Source organism: Calliphora vicina, chromosome 2, assembly GCF_958450345.1.
Source record: "Calliphora vicina chromosome 2, idCalVici1.1, whole genome shotgun sequence".
Taxonomy (NCBI): Eukaryota; Metazoa; Arthropoda; class Insecta; order Diptera; family Calliphoridae; genus Calliphora; species Calliphora vicina.
This window is the reverse complement of record NC_088781.1, coordinates 80,485,385-80,511,676: the sequence shown is the minus strand read 5'-3', so window position 1 is coordinate 80,511,676 and position 26,292 is coordinate 80,485,385. Positions and strand designations below refer to the sequence as shown.

The following is a 26,292-nucleotide window of genomic DNA, read 5'->3' as shown; positions in this document are numbered from 1 at the left end:
GATATGATAAAAAATATAAACTACAATAATTTTTAAATGTTGAGTTTCATTTTAACCCCAAGTGCCATTTAGGGTTAATTTAAAATTTTGTGTTGTTATTATAAATACTAGACTTCGTGTTATATTTCTCTTAAGTTTCAACAAAATCGGCACAAAAAATATATAACATTTAGCTATCTTTCCATGAGAAATTCCAAATATTGAAAAATTTTACCTTCACGATTTAAGGGTTAGCGTTTTTAGATTTTAGTAAAACTTTAATACTGTATCTAAAATTACCTGGAATATAATATTATGAATAGGTTTTACTAAAAATTCATAACAGTAAGGTAATTGGGCTCATTCGCAAAAATATGTTTTTCTCGAAAATAGCAAAATTTATATCGCTGGTACGGAAAAACCATGTGAGGTATTGTCATACTTTTTTCATATTTTTATCTCCTATTATATTCTCAACTAGCTGACCCGGCAGACGTTGTCCTGTCCAAATTAAAATATCATTTTGTTGTTATCTCAACCATAGAATTTGGGTTGCGTCTCTAATTTTAACCCTATGTTTGTTCAGTAGGGTGGGTCACCCGTGTATGAAGAAAAATTTTGTTTAAATTTTTTATGGCTCCGGTTTCATGTTGAATTTTTTAAAAATTTAATTAAAAATGACAACAGAGTATCATAAGCAAGTTTATTCTAGGTAACTGTATTTATTTGTAATAGAAATCAATTATAATTACATACGTATAAAGATATTTTTTTTCAGTATCTTTTTTCTTTATTGAATCTTTCTTTTTAGAAATTTACAAATAAGTATTCAAATCTTAACCTAAACTAAAACTATAGTTGTTATTGCCGCTGCAATGTCCAACATGAGTGCTCGTTAAATGATTATCTGGCCAGATCCAGTGTTTCCAATCGCCTGAGTCGTCTATGACCCTCAAATGACAGCAACTCCCTGGCAAAGGGGTTTGGATGATCCATTAGTTGTGAAATGTATTTTAGACTGGAGAGTTTGATCTCCTCGCGTATTATGGGGACATTGAGATCCCTATGGATATTACTATTGCGAATGTACCATGGGGCACCTGTTATTGTACTTAACAGTGCTGACTGCTTTCTTTGCAATTTTTCAACGTTAGATGAGGAGGCTGTTCCCCATAGCTGAATGCCGTATAGCCATATCGGTTTTATAATTGTTTTGTACAAAAGCACTTTGTATTCCAAGTCTAGAGCAGACCCTGGGCCAATTAACCAGTGCAACTAAACTGACTTTAATTTTATTTGCGTAACCTTGGATTCAATATGGTGGGACCATGTTAAACGGCGATCAAGATGGATACCGAGATATCTCACATGCCTCTGTTCTGGGATTTTGATATTATTTATCTGTATGGAAGGGCAACTTTTTCGTCTTAAAGTAAATGTAACGTGAATACATTTTGTTGCATTGACCATTTTTCCAAATCGCCGATGTGAGACTGGAGTTGTTCAGAAGCTATAGCGGGGTTTTCATGTGTACTTAAAAAAGCGGTATCATCCTCAAATGTAGATGTGTGAGTCAGTGCGCTCGTAGGCATATCTGCAGTATATAAAATATATAGGAACGGCCCTAGAATACTTCCCTGTGGTACACCAGCGGATATTTTTCGACGTGTTGAGATCACATCCTTTGATCTGATTTGGAAAGATTTTTCTTGTATGTAATTTTTAAGCAGTTTATGTACGTTCCAAGGTAGTAATCTAGTAATTTTGTGTATTAGTCCATCGTGCCAGACTTTATCGAAGGCTTGAGATATGTCAATAAATAATGCGGAACAATACTGCTTGTTCTCGAAGGTTTTCCGAATAAGTGTAGTTATCCGATGTACCTGTTCGATAGTACTATGTTTCCTTCTGAGACCAAATTGATGGTCAGGAATAATGCAATTTTCGTCAAGGTGCACTATAAGTCTCTCAAGTAACAACTTTTCAAAAAGTTTTGATAATATTGACAATAGGCTAATGGGACGTTATGATAAAGGTATTTATAGACCACAATACTGAGTATTAATTCTTTTAAAATTTAAATCATTGGGTATTTCATGAAATATTTTATTTCTTTGTTGATTGATATTTTTCAGCAAACTTTATTTTTATGTGTATATGAAAATAAAAAGTTTTTGAATTATTTTAAACAAATTTTGAATACCGACTGTAAATCAAAGAAATTATTCGTATTATTGACGATGAAATTGTATTATGATACTTGAGTTTTTGACAAATATTAATATTTAGAGAAAAAAAGTATTAAGGCTTCATTAGTCTTTAGTTTCCGTTGCTGTTGCGTTCTGTTCCGTTCTGGATTTTACTTATGGCAGTTAGTTGTTCTGTGACAAAATATATAATTTTTCTTTTCTTTTAACACATAATTCCTCTTTAAAACACATTAACTTACCTGGCATTCCCACTTCCTTTGATATTTTCGACCAGGCGGCTCGTTTTTTCCACAAAATTTCACAAAATCAATAACAAATAATTTTTTTCTTTATTTGAAAAGCCGCTGCCACTTACAATTAAGTAGACAATTTTTGTTTTTAGCAGGTTCGTCCGGAACAGAACAGCACAGAAAAACTAACTACTTATACATGTTTTTCATGTACAAAAGAGAAACAGCTGATTCGGAATGTAACAGAAAGTAAAGACTAATTCTGCCTTTACAAAAATGTTTACAGAAGTGATAGAAAGGATAATCATTTAGCGACAAAATTCTTATTGCTATCAAATTTTGGTAACGATTCTATCTGAGCTTGACGTTCTATTTTTAAAAATTCGATGGACAGCTAATTCACGAATATGTTGTTGGGTTTGTTGTTTCTTTGAATCACTGTGCCGACAAACCTTCAAAGTTGTTGTTAATATCTGCTAAGTTTACAGCTGGAAAGAGTTTTTATAGAAAACCACACTGGAGCGTAAACATTTACAATAAATATTGCAAGAGTTGTCAGATTTGTTCTCAACTGAAATATATAGACGAAGATCTACTCTTATATATTCAACGCAAAGCTCTGGTAAGTTCGTGGGAATTGGTTTAAACTTCACTATTGGTATTTTTTCAAAGTTTTCAAGTTCTTTGCAATTTTTTCTAAAAATGTCTGTGGTCTTGATTTGCCACCATCAATATGTTGAAACAGGTGTCTGAATGGCAGTTCATTCATATGCAACATACAAATGATACACATTTTTTTTTCTAGTAAACGAATATGAATTAAAAAAATTGTTTGATATACCCGTATTCAAGAAAATGATTTTAATGTTCGTAATTGTTCTGTTTCTTTACAATCCGACTGATCATATTCAAGTTCTGATGCACTGCACAATATATCTGGCTACTTATAGTCATTTGTGTAACCGTTATCTAGTAAGTTAACAAAATTCGTTCACCAGCATGTATTTTTTGGCTTATATTTCTTTATATGTTGTCTCTTTTTTAGTTTCCTTCTCATATTTAAGGCTATGACTGGTCCACTCATAAAATTTCATCAGATTTGCATAGGTTGGCAATATATTGTGTGCCTTATCACAATACCAATTATGGTCTTAACAGTACACTTACTCGTGCGTTTATACATCTTAATGCTATTAATACCAAACAACAAAGAAATTGTTTTAATCCGCAGATAATAGAGTTCTGCACATCAAAATGTTTCTTTAAAAAATTGTTATGTAAAATAATTGAATAGTTTAAATAATATTTTCAAAAAAATTGTTAATTTTATTTTTATACTTAATCGTAGTCTGTATGGAATTTGTATTTCCATTGACTTAATAAATGAAATGAAATATATTATATTTCAATTCACACAAAACAAAAAATATGGGACATTTCCAACTATTCTTGTTACGCACCATTTCTCAGATTATGAAAACCAAATAAATAATAGCACTTTTTACCTAATTTATCAAAATATGTAGAAAACTCAATTAAACAATTTTTAGGGTATTTGTATAAAAAAGTAATATGTAAATACGTGTTCTGCTGAAATGCGGATTTGAATTCTAATATTTTATATTGGTATCTGTAGTTAATATTATTTCGCGATCCTGAGGTAGTAAAACTTAAAATAATGCAATAAAATTTTAGATACATATTAGCTACACCATTTGGCACATTTTTATAGCTGAGCCTTTAAAAAATTTTGACCCACCCTATTGTTCAGGTAACCAATTAAAATAAAGAAATACTTTTTTCTATTGCTTTGCCGTGATATCACAATTTCGTTCATTGCAATGCTCTATGATACACGGGATTGTTGTCTGGCGGGTAAACAAATAATGCTGATGGTGACCCGACACGGGAATAGGCGACATACAATTGACAATGCGAGAAGCATGGGTTTAAAAACTCGGTTGGATACTTGACGACATCATCTTGGGAAGTAACGGAATCCATCGAATTGTACTTCATCAATACGACAGCAATTTAACTTTAAATATTAAACGTCAATTCGTCGACATCAATGTTTTTCGCAGTCAATATATCACGTTTGCTCAACCAATCATGATTTTTGTAATTTCTGCAATGTTTGAACTGGTAGAAAGCGAAGGGAAATTGAATGCAGCCGGTAGAAATGTCAACCGGGATTTTTCCGTTGCCAATGTCGAGTAATTTTTTGGAAAATAATTCTCCAGATTGATCATTCTGTAGCTTGACACTCATGTTCACATTAAATTTGAATTTCTTGACGTGTTTCCACGTAACGGACGACTTCAAACATTCTTTAACCCTCCGTTAGTCGCAATCATTTTCAATCGAGACTAGTCGCAATGTATAAAATTGATATCAATAAAAAAAGCGCGTTTGAAAATAATATCTTCCCTTTTTATTTCCAAAACATAAAAACAATATTAAATGCAATGTATTTAAAAGAGTAATACAAACAAATTGCAGTAAAAATATTATTTTTATCAAAAAATAGCTTAAAATTTAAGGTGTTTAAAAAAATTTACAAAAAAAAAATTTGCATGTATCAACCAGATCAGTTACGAGTAACGGAGGGTTAAGTTCATCGGCTGGCGTTGACCGTAGAATCACTGGAAATGTTTGCCGAAAATCACCTTCCAACTGATTTATCGCACCACCAAACCGGCTTTGATTGTTTTGTTAATCTTACAACATATTGTCTAATGCCTCCAAAGACTTTTTATGCGCCATTGTACATTCATCCCAAAGATAAATTTGCTGTGCTACAAAACTTTGGCCATCGCACTGTTCTTGGAAATGTTGCATGTACATATCCTCAATTAATATCAAAGTCTTGTTGTAAATTTCCTCGCTTAGTTGCTAATTTGGATTTGATGTTCTAATACGCATCTGATGCATTCCAGTGAGTGTACTTCCAGTGAGTATCATGCTCTAACAATCGCATGCGTTGACATTTTTTTTATCTTTTTAGAAATTTACAATAAGTATTAAAATCTTAACCTAACCTAAAGTTGTTATTGCCGCTGCAATGTCCAACATGACTGCTCGTTAAATGATTATCTGGCCAGATCCAGTGTTTTCAATCACCTGAGTCGTCTATGACCCTCAAATGACAGCAACTCCCTGTCAAGTGGGTTTGGATGATCCACTAGGTTTCAAATGTATTTTAGACTGGAGAGTTTGATCTCCTCGCGTATTATGGGGATATTGAGATCCCTATGGATATTACTATTGCGAATGTACCATGGGGCACCTATTATTGTAACGTAATTTTTCAACGTTAGATGAGGAGGCTGTTCCTCATTGCCGAATGCCGTATAGCAATATCGGTTTTATAATTGTTTTGTACAAAAGCACTTTGTATTCCAAGTCCAGAGCAGACCGTGGGCCAATTAACCAGTACAATTGAACTGACTTTAATTTTATTTGTGTAACCTTGGCTTCAATATGGTGGGACCATGTTAAACGGCGATCAAGATGGATACCGAGATATCTCACATGGCCCTGTTCTGGGATTTTGATATTATTTATCTGTATGGAAGGGCAACATTCTCGTCTTAGAGTAAATGTAACGTGAATACATTTTGTTGCATTGACCTTAATTTTCCATTTGTCCAGCCATTTTTCCAAATCGCCGATGTTAGACTGGAGTTGTTCAGAAGCTATTACGGGGTTTTCATGTGTACTTAAAAAAGCGGTATCATCCGCAAATGTAGATGTGTGAGTCAGTGCGCTCGTAGGCATATCTGCAGTATATAAAATATATAGGAACGGCCCTAGAATACTTCCCTGTGGTACACCACCGGATATTTTTCAACGTGTTGAGATCACATCCTTTGATCTGATTTGGAAATATCTTTCTTGTATGTAATTTTTAAGCAGTTTATGTACGTTCTCAGGTAGTAATCTAGTAATTTCGTGTATTAGTCCATCGTGCCAGACTTTATCGTAGGCTTGAGATATGTCAATAAATAATGCGGAACAATACTGCTTGCTCTCGAAGGTTTTCCGAATAAGTGTAGTTATCCGATGTACTTGTTCGATAGTACTATATTTCCTTCTGAAACCAAATTGATGGTCAGGAATAATGCAATTTTCGTCAAGGTGCTCTATAAGTCTCTCAAGTAACAAGTGTTCCCGGTATTGGTATCATAACTATATCAGATATTTTCCATGAGGATGAGAAATATCCAATACGTAGTATTGAGTTAAATATGAAGAAAATAATTCTTAGTGCTGAGTTGGGCAGATTACTTATCATCGTGGTAGTAATTTTATCTATACCACGTGATTTTCCAGCCTTAAGACTTTCGACCGTCGTCCTCACGGCAGAGAACCGGAATTTTAGTGGGGCACCACATTATTTATGACATTATCTCTAATATATAAATTTGTATCATTTGGGGTAAATACATTCTCCAAGTGATTGGCAAATGCTTCGATTTTTTCTGAAGTATTTTTTGCCCATTCTCCGTTATGAAGGCGTATGGGCGACTCATATACAATAGGGCATTGCATATTTTTCACAGCTTTCCAGAGACTATATTCTGTTTTCTTAGTAGGATCTAAGTTTTTAAGATAATTTCTCAGGTTAGATTCTTTATTAATCTTTAAGGCGACATGAAGTCTTCTTTGGCACTGATTAAGTTTAGCCTTTACGTTCGGAGATCGCGATTGTTGCCATTGACGCCTGAGTGTTCTCTTTTCTTTGATAAGAGACAAATTTTTTTAGGATATTTTGAATGTCTGTAATTCCCCAGGGTCTAAAAATATATCGACAGCGGATTATATTTCATATTAATTTTTCAATGAGATGTTCTGTGGCAAGTGTGAGTTAACATACATTTTATACTTTAACCAGTTCGTTTTATTGTTAGGGAAACAAGAGTAAGAGTTTTTCAATTTACTTGGAACTTTTAATAACGTTAAAACTGTAGGCGAGTGGTCTGACGAGAAGTCCAGAGAAGGGATCACTGAAATAAATTCTCGTTTTATATTCTTGATTACAGCGAGATCTGTAGGCCAATATGTAGGTTGGCCACTAGATATGGCATCTAGACTGTTAGACGATATTGCTTCTAACAGTTGCCTCCCTCTAGGAGTAATAAGGCGAGATCCCCATAATGTATGTTATGCATTTTAATCACCAGCTGCTATAAATCTTGGACCTAGAGTCCTAAAATATTCGAGAAACTGCTCTCGATTAATATTATACCTAGGAGGACAATATATTGAAGATATTGTAACTCTACCATCAGATTTATTTATCGATGTGGTCCGTTTTATATTCTGGCATTGGAAAATGCCTAATATCACTAATATAGATGTCCCACCACAAGCTCTACCACTTGGATGTTTTGTATCATAAGTATTGTATCCGTTAATTCTGAAACGGTTCTTGGAAAGTTAGAAGCCTTATATTGAGCATATAAAGGTCTTCTTGCCTTCGTTGATTCCTGTATGCGTAGGAATACTGGGTATCCCCGGTAGTTTGCGGTGTTATTTTGACCACAGTTACTACATTTTCTTATATTATCTGTTTTTGAGTGGTGACATTCTTCACTTTTATGAATATCTCCACATCTTACACATAAAGAAGGTAATTTGCAGAATGTTCGGGTGTGACCGAACTCTTGGCAATTAAGGCACTGAGGTGGGCCTTTGCGTTTAATTGATTCTTCTACAATTATTTTACGATTAAGAAGATATCTTAAACCGTATATCGGATGAGTGTCACATTTTTTCTTTAATTGAGAAGAGTTGAATGTAATTTCAACTCTAAAAATTGGTTCAGGAATTTTGTGCTTATTCATTATATTGTGAATGGACTTCACTTCAAAGCCTTCAGACTCTAACGCCTTTTTTATATCATCAGTAGGCTCAGAACTATCTATGCCTTTGATGACTATTTCCTGGTAGGTTTGTATCTTTGTCTCTTGTATATTTCCTTTACGCAGAGAGACCACGTGGAAATTCTCCTTACCTACAAGTTGGGACAATTTGTTAACCAAAACATTTGTAGAGGGTTCGCGCAAATATAGGGGAGGTGGCTTATGGTCTGTTACAGGCTTTGCGGGTGTTTTTTTCACTTTCTTGATTGGCAAGAATTGCAAAACGATTTTGACTTACCGGATTTTTTTCGCCTGTTTTGGATTTGGTTCCAATTTTGATGTCCTAGGACAGAACTTCCGTTTACTTATAGTGCTGTAGCGGTCCATACCTGTTAGGATTTTTCCCGTGTTTTTCACTATACTTTGATTATTTTTTGGTATGGCGCCAGAATTTTTCAGCATTGAACTTAATTGGTTTTCATCACCGGTTCTTATAGAGTTAGTATTATCAATACTACTATTTGTGCCATTAATCACAGTAGCATTACTATTTTCATCAACCATTTGAGTTGTTGTTTGTTTTTCTATATTTTCTTTTATGTTGTCTTCTACTTTCTTTTATGTTGTCTTCTACACAATTGTTTTGTTTTGGCGCACTAGAGATTGGAGATCTCTCGTTTGTTGTTGTTCTTACACTTAAATAGTTCTTGTGATCTTTTGGATCATATGTATTTTTATTGTTGTATGGAGAGTTCACAATAATGTATGCATTTTTCCCATTGCTGCTGAGCCACCTTTCACTTGATGGAGAGCAGTGTTCCCAAAACTTTAAGACCATATCCCACCAGATTGCACTTAAGATAACGCCAGAAACCACTAAATCTTCAAATAACACCACTGATTTAAACCGCTAATTTTTTATTTAACGATTTATCAAGCAAAACTGTTTTAAAAACAATAATAATAAAATTTTAAATTAAAATGTGTGTCAAAAACGATATAGTATACTAAAATTAATAAAGATCAATCCATTAGAAACTATCATTTTGAGAATATTTCTGAGGTAGCAATTAAATTTAAAAACTTTCTTGAGAGTTCATAATCGTAGCAGCACTTTTCAAAATAATTTTACTAAATTACACTACATATATTTTACTGTTAAAATTCCATTAACCATTACAGATTGCAAACAAGTTCTTAATTTTGATTTTACATTATTAAGCTGACTAAAAACTCGCTCCACTACCGCATTTGACCATGGCATACAAAGAATTTGCAAAGCAAAATCAGATAGTGCGTTGAAAATATTATTTTCTGCGGATCCTGATACTGCAAAAGCTCAAACCAAAACGATGTAGTATTTGAAAGATTTGTCCACCTAATAATGTAGATGTTACTGAAAATTGTCTGGACAACATCAAAGTTGTACCAAATATGGAATATCATCTTTTTTATTGAAAAACTATGTATATATTTTTGACAAAATGTCTCGGTTTTTTTGGTAATCTAAAAGTTTGATAATGATTAGTTATAGAAGCAAAAAAAGTAAAAAAATTACCTTTGAATCAATTGCTTCAACAGCGATATACAAAAATGTACATATCGTTGTCTTATTTCTGATTCCTTTTCAGACGTAATAATTCCATTTCGTTTGTATTTTCGTATTTCAGTTTCAAACTGATAACCTAAATAACTATTAGGCTTAATGTATTTTTTCAAAACATTCGATATGAAACAGTCTTTCTGTTAAGTCATTTTACACGACGGCATTATTCGTCATTCACGCTCTCATTCGTCATTCAACCCCCAATTACGAACTGAATTACATGATTCGCCATACAAAATTTCAAGTGCGAATTACCTTGTTCGTACGTAATTCAGTTTGAATTACCTTATGAATTACGAACGAATGACTGTCATCTCTAATTTTTTATCCATTATTTATGTATCAAAATCAGCTGTCCAAACAAAAATGTCAAAACAAAACAAAATAAAGAAAAAGATTTTTGTATTAAATAAATAAATTAAAAGAAATAAAAAGTCTGATTAAAATTAAAGCCACGCAGCTCTGCCATTCTTTCAGCCCACACCTCTAATAAAGCCCGCTCGCTGCCCTGGCCTCACTCGCTTGCACCTTTTCTTTTTTCTAATAATGAAAATAATAATTAAATTATATTTGTTTAATTAATAATGCTACAATTTTATGTTTTTACTTACCTTTTTTATCCATTGCCAAATTACAAATTTAGAATTCGCACCAAACAAACAAAAAAAACAAAACATGTAAACAGAAGAAAAAGAGCAAGAAGAAGAAATAAATAAATGTCAAACTGAATTACGAATGTTGTCGTGTAAACAGGTTGATTCGCAATCGTAATTCAAAACGCGAATTAAGTAATTCAGACTGCCGCGGAAACATGGCATAAGTCGCTTAGATTTTGTTTTAGATATGTGCAAACCACCAATTATCGATAAACCATAAAAAACACAAAGAAAAATCGGCGTACACTTAAAAAAATATTTCGTTTAAGTAAATAAAAAACACAAAGAAAAATCGGCGTACACTTAAAAAAATATTTCGTTTAAGTAAATACAAGATATAAAAAAACGCTAAAAACCGCCAACTGAAAATATTTTTCAGCTAGAAAAACCACTTAGTGGTTTTTTCCCGAAAAATACCAGCTAACGACAACAAAATACCACCAGATCTAGTTGGAAAACCCCCGTTTTGGCAACACTGATGGAGAGTAAGAGAAAAGGCTGGGTTAGCCGACCGTTGATGTAATGTAACCGTAATGTTGACTTAACGTAACACTTTAGTGCGATTATAGAACATTAAAAACGTGTCATATGTTTTTGACATAAACAAACAAATTTAAACAGCTGTTTGAAAGTGTTATCAACGCAATTGTTTTAAATACTTTTCAAGCGATTTTATAATTTTTTTCTGCGATTTTAAAAAAACATTATTAAACTTTTTTGGTAATAGTACTTACATATAAACCGTATTTTTTTACACATAATGTATTCATCATCATTGTGAAGTGCTTCGAAGTGACTTCATATATGTTTATATTAACCCATTAGGAGACAATTATAAATATTATTTATTAACTTGTCATACAGAATTTATTTATTAAAGGTCCCATAACTTAAAAATTAATTAATATTGTATTGTAATTTATACTAAGGGCCGTTATTACAACTTGCCTTTATGTTAGTAATAGTAATAGTTAACTTTAAGGGTACCTTTTTCTATTGCTTAAATTTTCACCTTTCACTATTTCGAACATAAAGGAAAGTTGTAATAATGGCCCTAATTTGTTAATTTAATTTGTCTATACAAAATATTAATTTAATATTTTCAAACTTATACTTACGACTATTATTATATATATACATTTTATAAATGCTTGTGTGAACTAATTTGTATAATAAGTAAATATTACCATAACAATAAAAAAAATTAGTTTTTAGTAAGAATTGTGCTAAATTTCCCAATTATTGATAAATTCACTGACATTTATTGTTGTGGGATATGCTAGTTCCTTTGTCCCATTTTACAATGCAGAAATTGAAAGGCAGACATTTTTCTCATTCTCTTTTGAACTAACCTAAACCTTTGTAATACACACTGTACCTCTTCAACACCTCGCCATCAAACTTCGTCTGTCTTCCTTTCAATTTCTGCATTGTAAAAGTAGACTATGCGCATTTCACTGGTTGCTTAGGCCAGATCACCAGGAAACCTTTTCCCAAAAGGCTTTAGAAAAACTAAAGATATTATACAAATCAAACTATACAGTGAATGAGAATTACAGACACTCAAGCTTTATTTGTAAAAATATCAAAGCTTAAACAAAAAATCAACAATAAACAGTGAGTTTATCTTTTCTTACATTTTGTTTTTTATTTATGTATTTATATTATTGAAATATTTAAAACATTTTTAGAACATTGAAAATATTGTTAAGCGTTCTGAGCATAAGTATTTTTTATATAAGACTTTTAAAATCAACAAGTTGACAACACCGTTAGTAAATGTCACCTTGAAACATAAAGAAATTCTGTTTTTAACAGGTTCAGACGTTACAGTTACGATACATTTTGTCACTACTTTACACACAATAGAAACGATCAGCTGTTCCGTTCCGTTAAGGTTACATTACATTACAGTCGGCTAATCCACCCTAAACTCATACACAATAACACAAACACTACGCTCTTTATTTAAGCTTTTATTTATGTTCTTGTTTTTTTGTAATACTTTTTGCTTTTGTTTTTTTTGTGATTGTTAATATTTGCATTAACAAAACGACAATTTATTTTTGGATGTTAAAATTTATTTTAAATATATGGGGCATTTCACGTCAAGTGAACCAACTTTTGAAATCGATGTCTTCCGATCGCGATGAAATTTGCACCAATGTTAGTTCTATTGGATAGTAATTCGGACACCATTTTGCAACAAGATCGGTCAAGAACTCTCTGAGTTATAGGAGGTCAAAATTTGACATTTTGGCCAAACAGGTGTTTTTTTTATCCATATAACTTATTACCTATTGTTCTTAGCAAAATGTGTCCCAAATAGTTTAGATAGCTATTTATGCAATCTTTCGAAAAAAAATTAAAAAAATTTAATAAAATATTTTTGATTTTTTTTTTTTTTAAATCAAAAATATTTTTGACTTTTTTTTCAAAATGGGCCTTTTTTTTATTTTTTTTAAGAAATCTTAGGTCTTTTCCTAAGCGACCTATATGGTCGCTTAGTGGGATGCGAGTGGGATATCTATCAAAAAAAATATTTTGTAACTCAAGATTTAAAATTTTTGAATTTTTTTTTGCAAAATCAAAAACTTTGTTGACTTTTTTTAAAAAAATGGACCCATTTTTTAATTTTATTTTTTTGCTCAGAAGAAAGCTTATGTGTTTTCCTTTAACACCATTTTTGTCGCTTAGTGGGATGCGAGTGGGATATCTATAAAAAAAATGTTTTGTAACTCAAGACATACAATTTTTTACATTTTTTGAAAAATCAAAAACCTTTTTGACTTTTTTTTCAAAAATGGACTCTTTTTTAATTAATTTTTTTTTCTCTTTTCCTTTAAAACCTTTTTGGTCGCTTAGTGGGATGCGAGTGGGATATCTATCAAAATAAATGTTTTGTAACTCAAGACAAAGGTTTTTAAATTTGCACTATTTTAATTTTTTTCATATTTGTGTGTAAACCAGCGAAATGCAAACTCACACCACTACAGTTTTTAGATATTGTAGTTGTATGAGTTGAGAATTATTCTCTGGCAAAAACAAAAACAAATAGCTGAAATAATGAAATAAACAAGCATAAAAGCGTAACACAACCTGCTTCTATCAATGCTCATGCGAGACTGACTGTTTTTATACAATGTGTGTGCATGCGTACATGTGAAAATAAAAACAAGAGAGCTCATTGCATTTCGCTGGTGTAAACCTTAAAAATTAAACTTACGCAGAGAAACTAGACACATTAGCCTTTCCGATGGTATGTAACATACCCAACTAAAATTTCATAGCCTCGATACTGTAATACCCATAATATGTTAACTTCAGGAATGAAAATCACTTTTTTTCTATGGAAATGTTGAATAATTTAATTTTGTTATTTATTTGTAATAATAATTAATTTAATATATAATAATAATAATAATAAAAAGATGAATAATTTAGTAAAATTTAATCTTAATCACAATAGATCAATTTATATAATAACTATTTTTACACTTAATTTATGAAGTTTTTAAATTTTCAAATATCCATACTTTTATCCTCCTTATTTGTCACCTTTATTAGCTGCTTTTTTTTTGTCAATCCTTTCTTGGCGTTATTAGATTCAGCTACTGATTTCGCTGCTGGCTTCTTTTTTGGCTTTGGAAAGAAATCGCATTGAGTAGATGCAGAAAACTTTTTTAATTTGAGTCTTCCATCGACAAGCGGTATGAAAGCATGGTATTGAGCAGTGCCATCGATTGTTACCGCAGCATCGAATCTGCTCTTTAGTGTTTTCAATGTTTCCTCATGATCCTCTTTGCTACTAAAAACTATTTTAGTTTCTTTACAATAATTCTTTGCCCAAGGAGGCTATACTTCGCTGCATTTCTTTTGAGGTTTGCTCCAATACCATCACATGCTCCTTTACCATGAGCAGTAGGATGAAAATGCCACTCAGCTGGCATTCCAAAATCTTTTTCATGAGCTGTAAGATTTGCGAAGCTACTTTTGTTTTTAAAATGTTGACGAGCTCCGTCCGAAACGTAGTATACCTTTTCTACTGTAAATTTTGATTTTAGATAATTTAGTATTATCTTCTGGTACTCATAAACTGCAACGGTGTCATGTTTTAAATCGTCGGATATGATTGCCATACTTTTGTGTTCCAGGTTTTCTTCTTTCATGTAGTAAATAACTACTGTGAATATAGTTGCTTAGTCGTTATTGAAGTGGAATGCTTGTATGGAATCCTGAAGAACATATTTATAGTTCTCTGCGAAATCAAATGAAATAATGAATTCACCAGACTTCAAATGTGTTTTCAAGTCCTTGAAGAATGACCACTGCTCTTTGACTAAAAAGTCATGGGTTCTCAAATTTATCAATCCTCTACACAGTTCTTCCACAAAATCATCCACATTTAAAATTATGGTTTTCAGTGTGCATCTTTCAGTCTGAAGCCAAGGTTCAAATTTTAACTCCTCAATACATTCTCGATCAAAAGAGTTGATTAAATTTTCTTTGATGGATGTGGTTTCCGGGCAATTCGAACATTCACCTAAGTGGCAAGAAGTTGTAGCATTAGGGCACATAGTCAATTTAAGGCAATCGCGGTAATGGTGTAAATCTTCTGATGAATCATCTTTTAAGTAATTTAAGTTGATTTCCTTCAACATTAATTTAACATTTTCATGGTAAATACAAACACATACTGTGTAAGTTCCGCTGCTTCCTGCCAAAACGCAATGTTTTGGCCTCAGTTGTGTAAATTTTGTGAATCCAATTTTGACATCCTCGTATTCAGATTGAAATGTTGCGAATAATTCATTCAGGTTACAGAGAACCATTCTCTTCTGCATTTGAACTTTCTTGCCATCGATTCGTACAGACATCCAGTCTTTCATCCCTGGCATCAGGCGACTCATATCATCTCGCTGATAAAACTGAGTTATTAGAGATTTGGTATCGCACTCCAAAGTTTTTCCCTTCTTTTTGTTTGGGAGTGTGAGAATCCCATGCTCAGCAACCAATTGTTTAGCAATTCTTGCTTTTCGTTGAGACGTTCCAAACTCAGTCATTGTTTTTGCAGAACTCCATGTTCTTGGAGCAAGCGTGAGAAGTTGAATTCTTTCAGCTTCACTCTGTGACGTTTTGTATTTCTCTTTTATTTGTTCAAGAACTTCTACTGCATTCTTATGGTATTGGTTTCGACACTCATTCGTTGAATTTGAAAAGTTAGAATAACCATCATCATCAACAGTTCTGTCTTCATTCTCGGAATTACTTTTGTCTTCATCTGGAATAACTTCAACGCAAGGCTCATTACTATTCAAATTCGGTAATTCGTTCAACTTTCCGAGCTCTTTCCTGCATGATCCACAAATTTTCAATCGTTTTGACAGCGTAGGGAATTTTTTTAATAAGCCGTCGGAAATATTTCGCATATCTGATGATCTGTGCTTCATTTTGTTAAAGGGATTAAAACAAAAAGACGAATAAATTTCATTTTCAACCTTAGCCTTTTTAGAAGTCGTAGACATTTTGAATTTTGTAAGTATTTATGTAAATAACACACGTCTTAACTTTAACGCTGTTTCTAAAAAACTGATTTCCGTATGTCTTCAGAATGACAATAAATAGTTTTTTAAGATCATATAGGTAGTACGTTTTAATGAATGAGTCTAAAATCTTTTATTAGGGTCAAGAAGGGCTTACATACTAAAGTACCTAGTTTAACCAAATGTTACAAATAATAATAAAAATAAACCACCATATAAATAACCTACCTGTCAACTTCTACCTCTCCACCCACTTCTTAAAGTCAAATGTCATAAAATAATAAATAAACTGGTACTTCGGAGAAGGGCCATAAAATATTTCCACTTGATTCCAAAAATTTGTTTTTGGGGCACCTGATATTTTAACAATGAAAATCACGTGCGCTGAAAACTACCTCTAGGATTGACTAAAAAGATACAAAACTCAGACAAATTTTGGGGGTGGAAAATTAATAGCGGTCGGCCTCATATTGCACCCCTCCAGTGGCTATTATCGGTCAGTTGTTGTGGTTTTTATTTTTAAGGTTTTAGAAACACTTACACACAAATATGAAAAAAATCAATTTAAAAACATTTGTCTTGAGTTACAAAACATTTATTTTGATAGATATCCCACTCGCATCCCACTAAGCGACCAAAAAGGTTTTAAAGGAAAAGACCTAAGCTTTCTTTTGAGAAAAAAAAATTAATAAAAAAAGAGTCCATTTTGGAAAAAAAGTCAAAAAGGTTTTTGATTTTTCAAAAAAAAGTAAAAAATTGTATGTCTTGAGTTACAAAACATTTTTTTTATAGATATCCCACTCGCATCCCACTAAGCGACAAAAAGGGTGTTAAAGGAAAACACATAAGCTTTCTTCTGAGCAAAAAAAAAAATTAAAAAATGGGTCCATTTTTTTAAAAAAAAGTCAACAAAGTTTTTGATTTTGCATAAAAATTCAAAAATTTTAAATCTTGAGTTACAAAATATTTTTTTTGATAGATATCCCACTCGCATCCCACTAAGCGACCATATAGGTCGCTTAGGAAAAGACCTAAGCTTTCTTAAAAAAAAATAAATAAAAAGGGCCCATTTTGAAAAAAAAAGTCAAAAATATTTGTGATTTAAAAAAAAAAATCAAAAATATTTTATTAAATTTTTTTTTTCGAAAGATTGCATAAATAGCTATCTAAACTATTTGGGACACATTTTGCTAAGAACAATAGGTAATAAGTTATATGGATAAAAAAAACACCTGTTTGGCCAAAATGTCAAATTTTGACCTCCTATAACTCAGAGAGTTCTTGACCGATCTTGTTGAAAAATGGTGTCCGAATTACTATCCAACGTGAAATGCCCCATATTACTAAGTATTTGATTAGCGTCCAGTCGCTATTACTTATCTTTGTATATGGGGCATTTCACGTCAAGTGAAAAAACAAGATCGGTCAAGAACTCTCTGAGTTATAGGAGCTCAAAATTTGACATTTTGGCCAAACAGGTGTTTTTTTTATCCATATAACTTATTACCTGTTGTTCTTAGCAAAATGTGTCCCAAATAGTTTAGATAGCTATTTATGCAATCTTTCGAAAAAAAATTAAAAAAATTTAATAAAATATTTTTGATTTTTTTTTTAAATCAAAAATATTTTTGACTTTTTTTTCAAAATGGGCCCTTTTTATTTTTATTTTTATTTTTATTTTTATTTTTTTTAAGAAAGCTTAGGTCTTTTCCTAAGCGACCTATATGGTCGCTTAGTGGGATGCGAGTGGGATATCTATCAAAAAAAATATTTTGTAACTCAAGAATTTTTGAATTTTTATGCAAAATCAAAAACTTTGTTGTCTTTTTTTTTAAAAAATGGACTCTTTTTTTATTAATTTTTTTTTCTCAAAAGAAAGCTTAGGTCTTTTCCTTTAAAACCTTTTTGGTCGCTTAGTGGGATGCGAGTGGGAAAAAAATAAAAACCACAACAACTGACCGATAATAGCCACTGGAGGGGTGCAATATGAGGCCGACCGCTATTAATTTTCCACCCCCAAAATTTGTCTGAGTTTTGTATCTTGCGGCTTTTTTAGTCAATCCTAGAGGTAGTTTTCAGCGCACGTGATTTTCATTGTTAAAATATCAGGTGCCCCAAAAACAAATTTTTGGAATCAAGTGGAAATATTTTATGGCCCTTCTCCGAAGTACCAGTTTATTTATTATTTTATGACATTTGACTTTAAGAAGTGGGTGGAGAGGTAGAAGTTGACAGGTAGGTTATTTATATGGTGGTTTATTTTTATTATTATTTGTAACATTTGGTTAAACTAGGTACTTTAGTATGTAAGCCCTTCTTGACCCTAATAAAAGATTTTAGACTCATTCATTAAAACGTACTACCTATATGATCTTAAAAAACTATTTATTGTCATTCTGAAGACATACGGAAATCAGTTTTTTAGAAACAGCGTTAAAGTTAAGACGTGTGTTATTTACATAAATACTTACAAAATTCAAAATGTCTACGACTTCTAAAAAGGCTAAGGTTGAAAATGAAATTTATTCGTCTTTTTGTTTTAATCCCTTTAACAAAATGAAGCACAGATCATCAGATATGCGAAATATTTCCGACGGCTTATTAAAAAAATTCCCTACGCTGTCAAAACGATTGAAAATTTGTGGATCATGCAGGAAAGAGCTCGGAAAGTTGAACGAATTACCGAATTTGAATAGTAATGAGCCTTGCGTTGAAGTTATTCCAGATGAAGACAAAAGTAATTCCGAGAATGAAGACAGAACTGTTGATGATGATGGTTATTCTAACTTTTCAAATTCAACGAATGAGTGTCGAAACCAATACCATAAGAATGCAGTAGAAGTTCTTGAACAAATAAAAGAGAAATACAAAACGTCACAGAGTGAAGCTGAAAGAATTCAACTTCTCACGCTTGCTCCAAGAACATGGAGTTCTGCAAAAACAATGACTGAGTTTGGAACGTCTCAACGAAAAGCAAGAATTGCTAAACAATTGGTTGCTGAGCATGGGATTCTCACACTCCCAAACAAAAAGAAGGGAAAAACTTTGGAGTGCGATACCAAATCTCTAATAACTCAGTTTTATCAGCGAGATGATATGAGTCGCCTGATGCCAGGGATGAAAGACTGGATGTCTGTACGAATCGATGGCAAGAAAGTTCAAATGCAGAAGAGAATGGTTCTCTGTAACCTGAATGAATTATTCGCAACATTTCAATCTGAATACGAGGATGTCAAAATTGGATTCACAAAATTTACACAACTGAGGCCAAAACATTGCGTTTTGGCAGGAAGCAGCGGAACTTACACAGTATGTGTTTGTATTTACCATGAAAATGTTAAATTAATGTTGAAGGAAATCAACTTAAATTACTTAAAAGATGATTCATCAGAAGATTTACACCATTACCGCGATTGCCTTAAATTGACTATGTGCCCTAATGCTACAACTTCTTGCCACTTAGGTGAATGTTCGAATTGCCCGGAAACCACATCCATCAAAGAAAATTTAATCAACTCTTTTGATCGAGAATGTATTGAGGAGTTAAAATTTGAACCTTGGCTTCAGACTGAAAGATGCACACTGAAAACCATAATTTTAAATGTGGATGATTTTGTGGAAGAACTGTGTAGAGGATTGATAAATTTGAGAACCCATGACTTTTTAGTCAAAGAGCAGTGGTCATTCTTCAAGGACTTGAAAACACATTTGAAGTCTGGTGAATTCATTATTTCATTTGATTTCGCAGAGAACTATAAATATGTTCTTCAGGATTCCATACAAGCATTCCACTTCAATAACGACCAAGCAACTATATTCACAGTAGTTATTTACTACATGAAAGAAGAAAACCTGGAACACAAAAGTATGGCAATCATATCCGACGATTTAAAACATGACACCGTTGCAGTTTATGAGTACCAGAAGATAATACTAAATTATCTAAAATCAAAATTTACAGTAGAAAAGGTATACTACGTTTCGGACGGAGCTCGTCAACATTTTAAAAACAAAAGTAGCTTCGCAAATCTTACAGCTCATGAAAAAGATTTTGGAATGCCAGCTGAGTGGCATTTTCATCCTACTGCTCATGGTAAAGGAGCATGTGATGGTATTGGTGCAAACCTCAAAAGAAATGCAGCGAAGTATAGCCTCCAGTGCTCTCATCAAGATCGCATCTTAGATGCGACTGCTTTATTCCATTGGGCAAAGAATTATTGTAAAGAAACTAAAATAGTTTTTAGTAGCAAAGAGGATCATGAGGAAACATTGAAAACACTAAAGAGCAGATTCGATGCTGCGGTAACAATCGATGGCACTACTCAATACCATGCTTTCATACCGCTTGTCGATGGAAGACTCAAATTAAAAAAGTTTTCTGCATCTACTCAATGCGATTTCTTTCCAAAGCCAAAAAAGAAGCCAGCAGCGAAATCAGTAGCTGAATCTAATAACGCCAAGAAAGGATTGACAAAAAAAAGCAGCTAATAAAGGTAACAAATAAGGAGGATAAAAGTATGGATATTTGAAAATTTAAAAACTTCATAAATTAAGTGTAAAAATAGTTATTATATAAATTGATCTATTGTGATTAAGATTAAATTTTACTAAATTATTCATCTTTTTATTATTATTATTATTATTATTATTATTATTATTATTATTATTATTATTATTATTATTATTATTATTATTATTATTATTATTATTATTATTATTATTATTATTATTATTATTATTATTATTATTATTATTATTATTATTATTATTATTATTATTATTATTATTATTATTATTATTATTATTATTATTATTATTATTATTATTATTATTATTATTATTATTATTATTATTATTATTATTATTATTATTATTATTATTATTATTATTATTATTATTATTATTATTATTATTATTATTATTATTATTATTATTATTATTATTATTATTATTATTATTATTATTATTATTATTATTATTATTATTATTATTATTATTATTATTATTATTATTATTATTATTATTATTATTATTATTATTATTATTATTACTATTATTATTATTATTATTATTATTATTATTATTATTATTATTATTATTATTATTATTATTATTATTATTATTATTATTATTATTATTATTATTATTATTATTATTATTATTATTATTATTATTATTATTATTATTATTATTATTATTATTATTATTATTATTATTATTATTATTATTATTATTATTATTATTATTATTATTATTATTATTATTATTATTATTATTATTATTATTATTATTATTATTATTATTATTATTATTATTATTATTATTATTATTATTATTATTATTATTATTATTATTATTATTATTATTATTATTATTATTATTATTATTATTATTATTATTATTATTATTATTATTATTATTATTATTATTATTATTATTATTATTATTATTATTATTATTATTATTATTATTATTATTATTATTATTATTATTATTATTATTATTATTATTATTATTATTATTATTATTATTATTATTATTATTATTATTATTATTATTATTATTATTATTATTATTATTATTATTATTATTATTATTATTATTATTATTATTATTATTATTATTATTATTATTATTATTATTATTATTATTATTATTATTATTATTATTATTATTATTATTATTATTATTATTATTATTATTATTATTATTATTATTATTATTATTATTATTATTATTATTATTATTATTATTATTATTATTATTATTATTATTATTATTATTATTATTATTATTATTATTATTATTATTATTATTATTATTATTATTATTATTATTATTATTATTATTATTATTATTATTATTATTATTATTATTATTATTATTATTATTATTATTATTATTATTATTATTATTATTATTATTATTATTATTATTATTATTATTATTATTATTATTATTATTATTATTATTATTATTATTATTATTATTATTATTATTATTATTATTATTATTATTATTATTATTATTATTATTATTATTATTATTATTATTATTATTATTATTATTATTATTATTATTATTATTATTATTATTATTATTATTATTATTATTATTATTATTATTATTATTATTATTATTATTATTATTATTATTATTATTATTATTATTATTATTATTATTATTATTATTATTATTATTATTATTATTATTATTATTATTATTATTATTATTATTATTATTATTATTATTATTATTATTATTATTATTATTATTATTATATATTAAATTAATTATTATTACAAATAAATAACAAAATTAAATTATTCAACATTTCCATAGAAAAAAAGTGATTTTTATTCCTGAGGTTAACATATTATGGGTATTACAGTATCGAGGCTATGAAATTTTAGTTGGGTATGTTACATACCATCGGAAAGGCTAATGTGTCTAGTTTCTCTGCGTAAGTTTAATTTTTAAGGTTTACACACAAATATGAAAAAAATTAAAATAGTGCAAATTTAAAAACCTTTGTCTTGAGTTACAAAACATTTATTTTGATAGATATCCCACTCGCATCCCACTAAGCGACCAAAAAGGTTTTAAAGGAAAAGACCTAAGCTTTCTTTTGAGAAAAAAAATTAATAAAAAAAGAGTCCATTTTGGAAAAAAAAAGTCAAAAAGGTTTTTGATTTTTCAAAAAAAAGTAAAAAAATGTATGTCTTGAGTTACAAAACATTTTTTTTATAGATATCCCACTCGCATCCCACTAAGCGACAAAAAGGGTGTTAAAGGAAAACACATAAGCTTTCTTCTGAGCAAAAAAAAAAAATTAAAAAATGGGTCCATTTTTTTAAAAAAAGTCAACAAAGTTTTTGATTTTACAAAAAAATTCAAAAATTTTAAATCTTGAGTTACAAAATATTTTTTTGGATAGATATCCCACTCGCATCCCACTAAGCGACCATATAGGTCGCTTAGGAAAAGACCTAAGCTTTCTTAAAAAAAATAAAAAAGGCCCATTTTGAAAAAAAAGTCAAAAATATTTTTGATTTAAAAAAAAATCAAAAATATTTTATTAAATTTTTTTTTTCGAAAGATTGCATAAATAGCTATCTAAACTATTTGGGACACATTTTGCTAAGAACAATAGGTAATAAGTTATATGGATAAAAAAAACACCTGTTTGGCCAAAATGTAAAATTTTGACCTCCTATAACTCAGAGAGTTCTTGACCGATCTTGTTGAAAAATTGTGTCCGAATTACTATCCAATAGAACTAACATTGGTGCAAATTTCATCGCGATCGGAAGACATCGATTTCAAAAGTTGGTTCACTTGACGTGAAATGCCCCATATATATATTTTTTTGTATTTCTATTCACAATGTTATTTCCTTGTGAGAGCGATTTAAAACACGTCTATCCACTATGACAGCTACGTAAGGTAGATAGGCGTTGACATGCTTCGCTATACGTTTCACACAATTGACATGCTTCGCTATACGTTTCACACAATTCACCATTTATAGTCCGCAAATCTTGGAATGATGTTGTTCCAAGAACGTTGACTTATAACAAACGCAAATAGAAACACTCATCGTTTCATGGATGGACTGTGTAAATGCGACAATGGATTCCGGCAAAGTCATAATTTCGGCACATTTAAAAAAATCTGGTCAATGCTGTAGGTGGCGGTCGATCAACAGGTTGTAATACATTTTCCTGAGTAAAGTACACTCTTTGACTATTTTCCAGAATGACAAATTAAAAAATGCGCCAAATTGCTTTGTTACTGCTAACATAGCGGCCCATTTGAAATTGAGTGACTTCGTTGGAATTCTTAGCACTAACTCAGCCATATCACTGCCTTTGGTTACATATTTGCAGATGTATTTGATATTAGTGGTCGTGAACAATTATACTTTCTGTAAAAAACTTTTGTGGACTATTGAATTAAAAAAAATACCAAAATCGGTCATGGTGCTCTACGATTTTAGATATATCGAAAAAAGTAGGCGTTGTGAATTTTTCTTTCAGTAAAAACTTAAAATGGATTACTACGAACATTTCAAAAGAAAATTAGGCATATCGGTGTAGCTGTTTTCCAATTTTAGATAAATCGAAAAAAGTGGGCGTGGCCAATTTTTCTTTCTGTAAAAACCTATGTTTGACTATGACGAACATTTGAAAAAAAATTGTGCGAATCGGTCCAGCCGTTCACAACTGATGCAATTACCAAGAACGACATTTGATTTTTATTTATATAGATAAATCTTAATGTGATGATAAAAAAATTGTGAAATTTTTAAAAATTTGAAAATGGAATTTTGAAACTGCCGCAAAGGGGGGGTCAAATGCTCTTTTTTCGTGGGTAGCACTCAGACCAATCCGCATATTTTAACAAAATTTTAGGGCTATAGAAGTAAGAAGTCAGAAACCTCCCATATAAAATAATTACACTGTTTAGGTTTATTTATTTTATAATTCTGCTCGATCTTTTTTTGGTTTTTTAGATATGGCGAGCCTACGGATGCTCAAAATTTTTTTTAAAATATCATCTATATTTGAGATAAAATTTCGAATACAATAAAAACAACTTGCTAACATAAATGTAAGCTTTTTGTATAAGTAGTAGATATTGGTGAACACTTGAAATAAAATATTTTTATGAATTGTTCGGACGTCATTTACCTTAGAAACTAAAAAATTATAATATAGGGATTTTTCATAAACAATAATATAAAATTTGAATTTATGTAAAATTTTAACGGTTAAAGATATTAGAACAAAATTTGAAAATAGTGTAGATCCAAATGTCCTTAGATCCAAGTAATCCTTAATGGCATTACATTTTTTAACACTTTTTATTTTCAAATACATATATGATTTCATGAAACACTAACAAAATACATGGGTTTTTGGGTTTTTTGCTTATATCTCGGCCATTTGTGGACCAATTTAAATAGCAACCGAGCCGGAAAAATTTCGGAGATTTTGATGTATCAATCATGTTTGTAAGTTAGTTAGGGGATTTGGAAAGTTGATTTCAACATACAGACGGACATGGCTATATCGATTCCGCTATCTATAACGATCCAGAATATATATACTTTATGGGATCGCAAATGAAAAATGTAGAAATTACAAACGGAATTTTTTTATTTTTTTTATTTCATATTTTATTTATTGTATCTTCACAAAATAATGTGAACTATCAATAATTTGTTCAAATCTTAAATCTAAATATTATTTTTTATTTACGTCCCACCACAGTTGGACGAAAAATTTTGTTTAATTTATAGATTCTATCATTAGCGCAGGTCTATTGGATTCCTTCTTCTTAGTCGGATGTAGCCATTACTTCTCATTAATGTTCGTGCAAGTGGGTTTGGGTGAACTTCTAACTTTTTAAAATATGACTCCGCTTGTTTTTTTATTTCATTTTTCACCAGGGAGACACCTAGGTCCTTATGAATGTTAATATTTCTCACATACCAAGGTGCTGCTGTTATCATTCGTAATATTTTATTTTGGAATCTTTAAATTTTTTCAATATTAGAAGCTGAGGCCGTGCCCCACAATTGAATTCCATAGCACCATATGGGTTTTATTATTGAGCTGTACAGCAAAAGTTTGCAATCTAAACTCAATCTCGAGTTTTTACCAATTAGTAAATTTGTAGTAATTTTAACTTCATTTGAGTCAATTTCGTATCTATATGCTTTTTCCAGGTAAGACGTCGGTCTAGATGCAGACCTAGATATTTAACTTCAGTTTGTTGAGGTATTATATGATTATTTATTAGGATTCTCTACGCAATGTGAATGTAAGATGTATACATTTTTGCTCGTTTACTTTTATTCTCCATTGTTTTAACCACCTTTCTATGTCGTGTATATGGTCTTGTAACAGTACAGATGCTTCTTGGGGGTTTTCATGAATGGCTAGTATAGCTGTGTCATCAGCAAAAGTAGATATGTGGGTTCGACTGTTTGTAGGCATATCACAAGTATATAGCAAATATAGGAAGGGACCCAGTATACTTCCTTGAGGTACGCCTGCTTCAATAGGCTGTGGTGAACTTATGAAGTCTCCCTCTTTAAGAACGAACTTTCGATGACTTAAATAACTTTCTAGAAGCTTGTGTGTGTTCACTGGTAAATATTGTTTTATTTTTATCGATAATCCTTCATGCCATA

At 30.1% G+C, this 26,292-nt stretch overlaps 1 protein-coding gene across 1 annotated transcript in view; it reads right to left on the bottom strand.

Moving 5' to 3' along the window:
* Nucleotides 1-26,292, bottom strand: part of chico — a 431,529-nt gene that overhangs the window by 1,305 nt on the left and 403,932 nt on the right. The gene's annotated exons all lie outside the window — the stretch shown is intronic.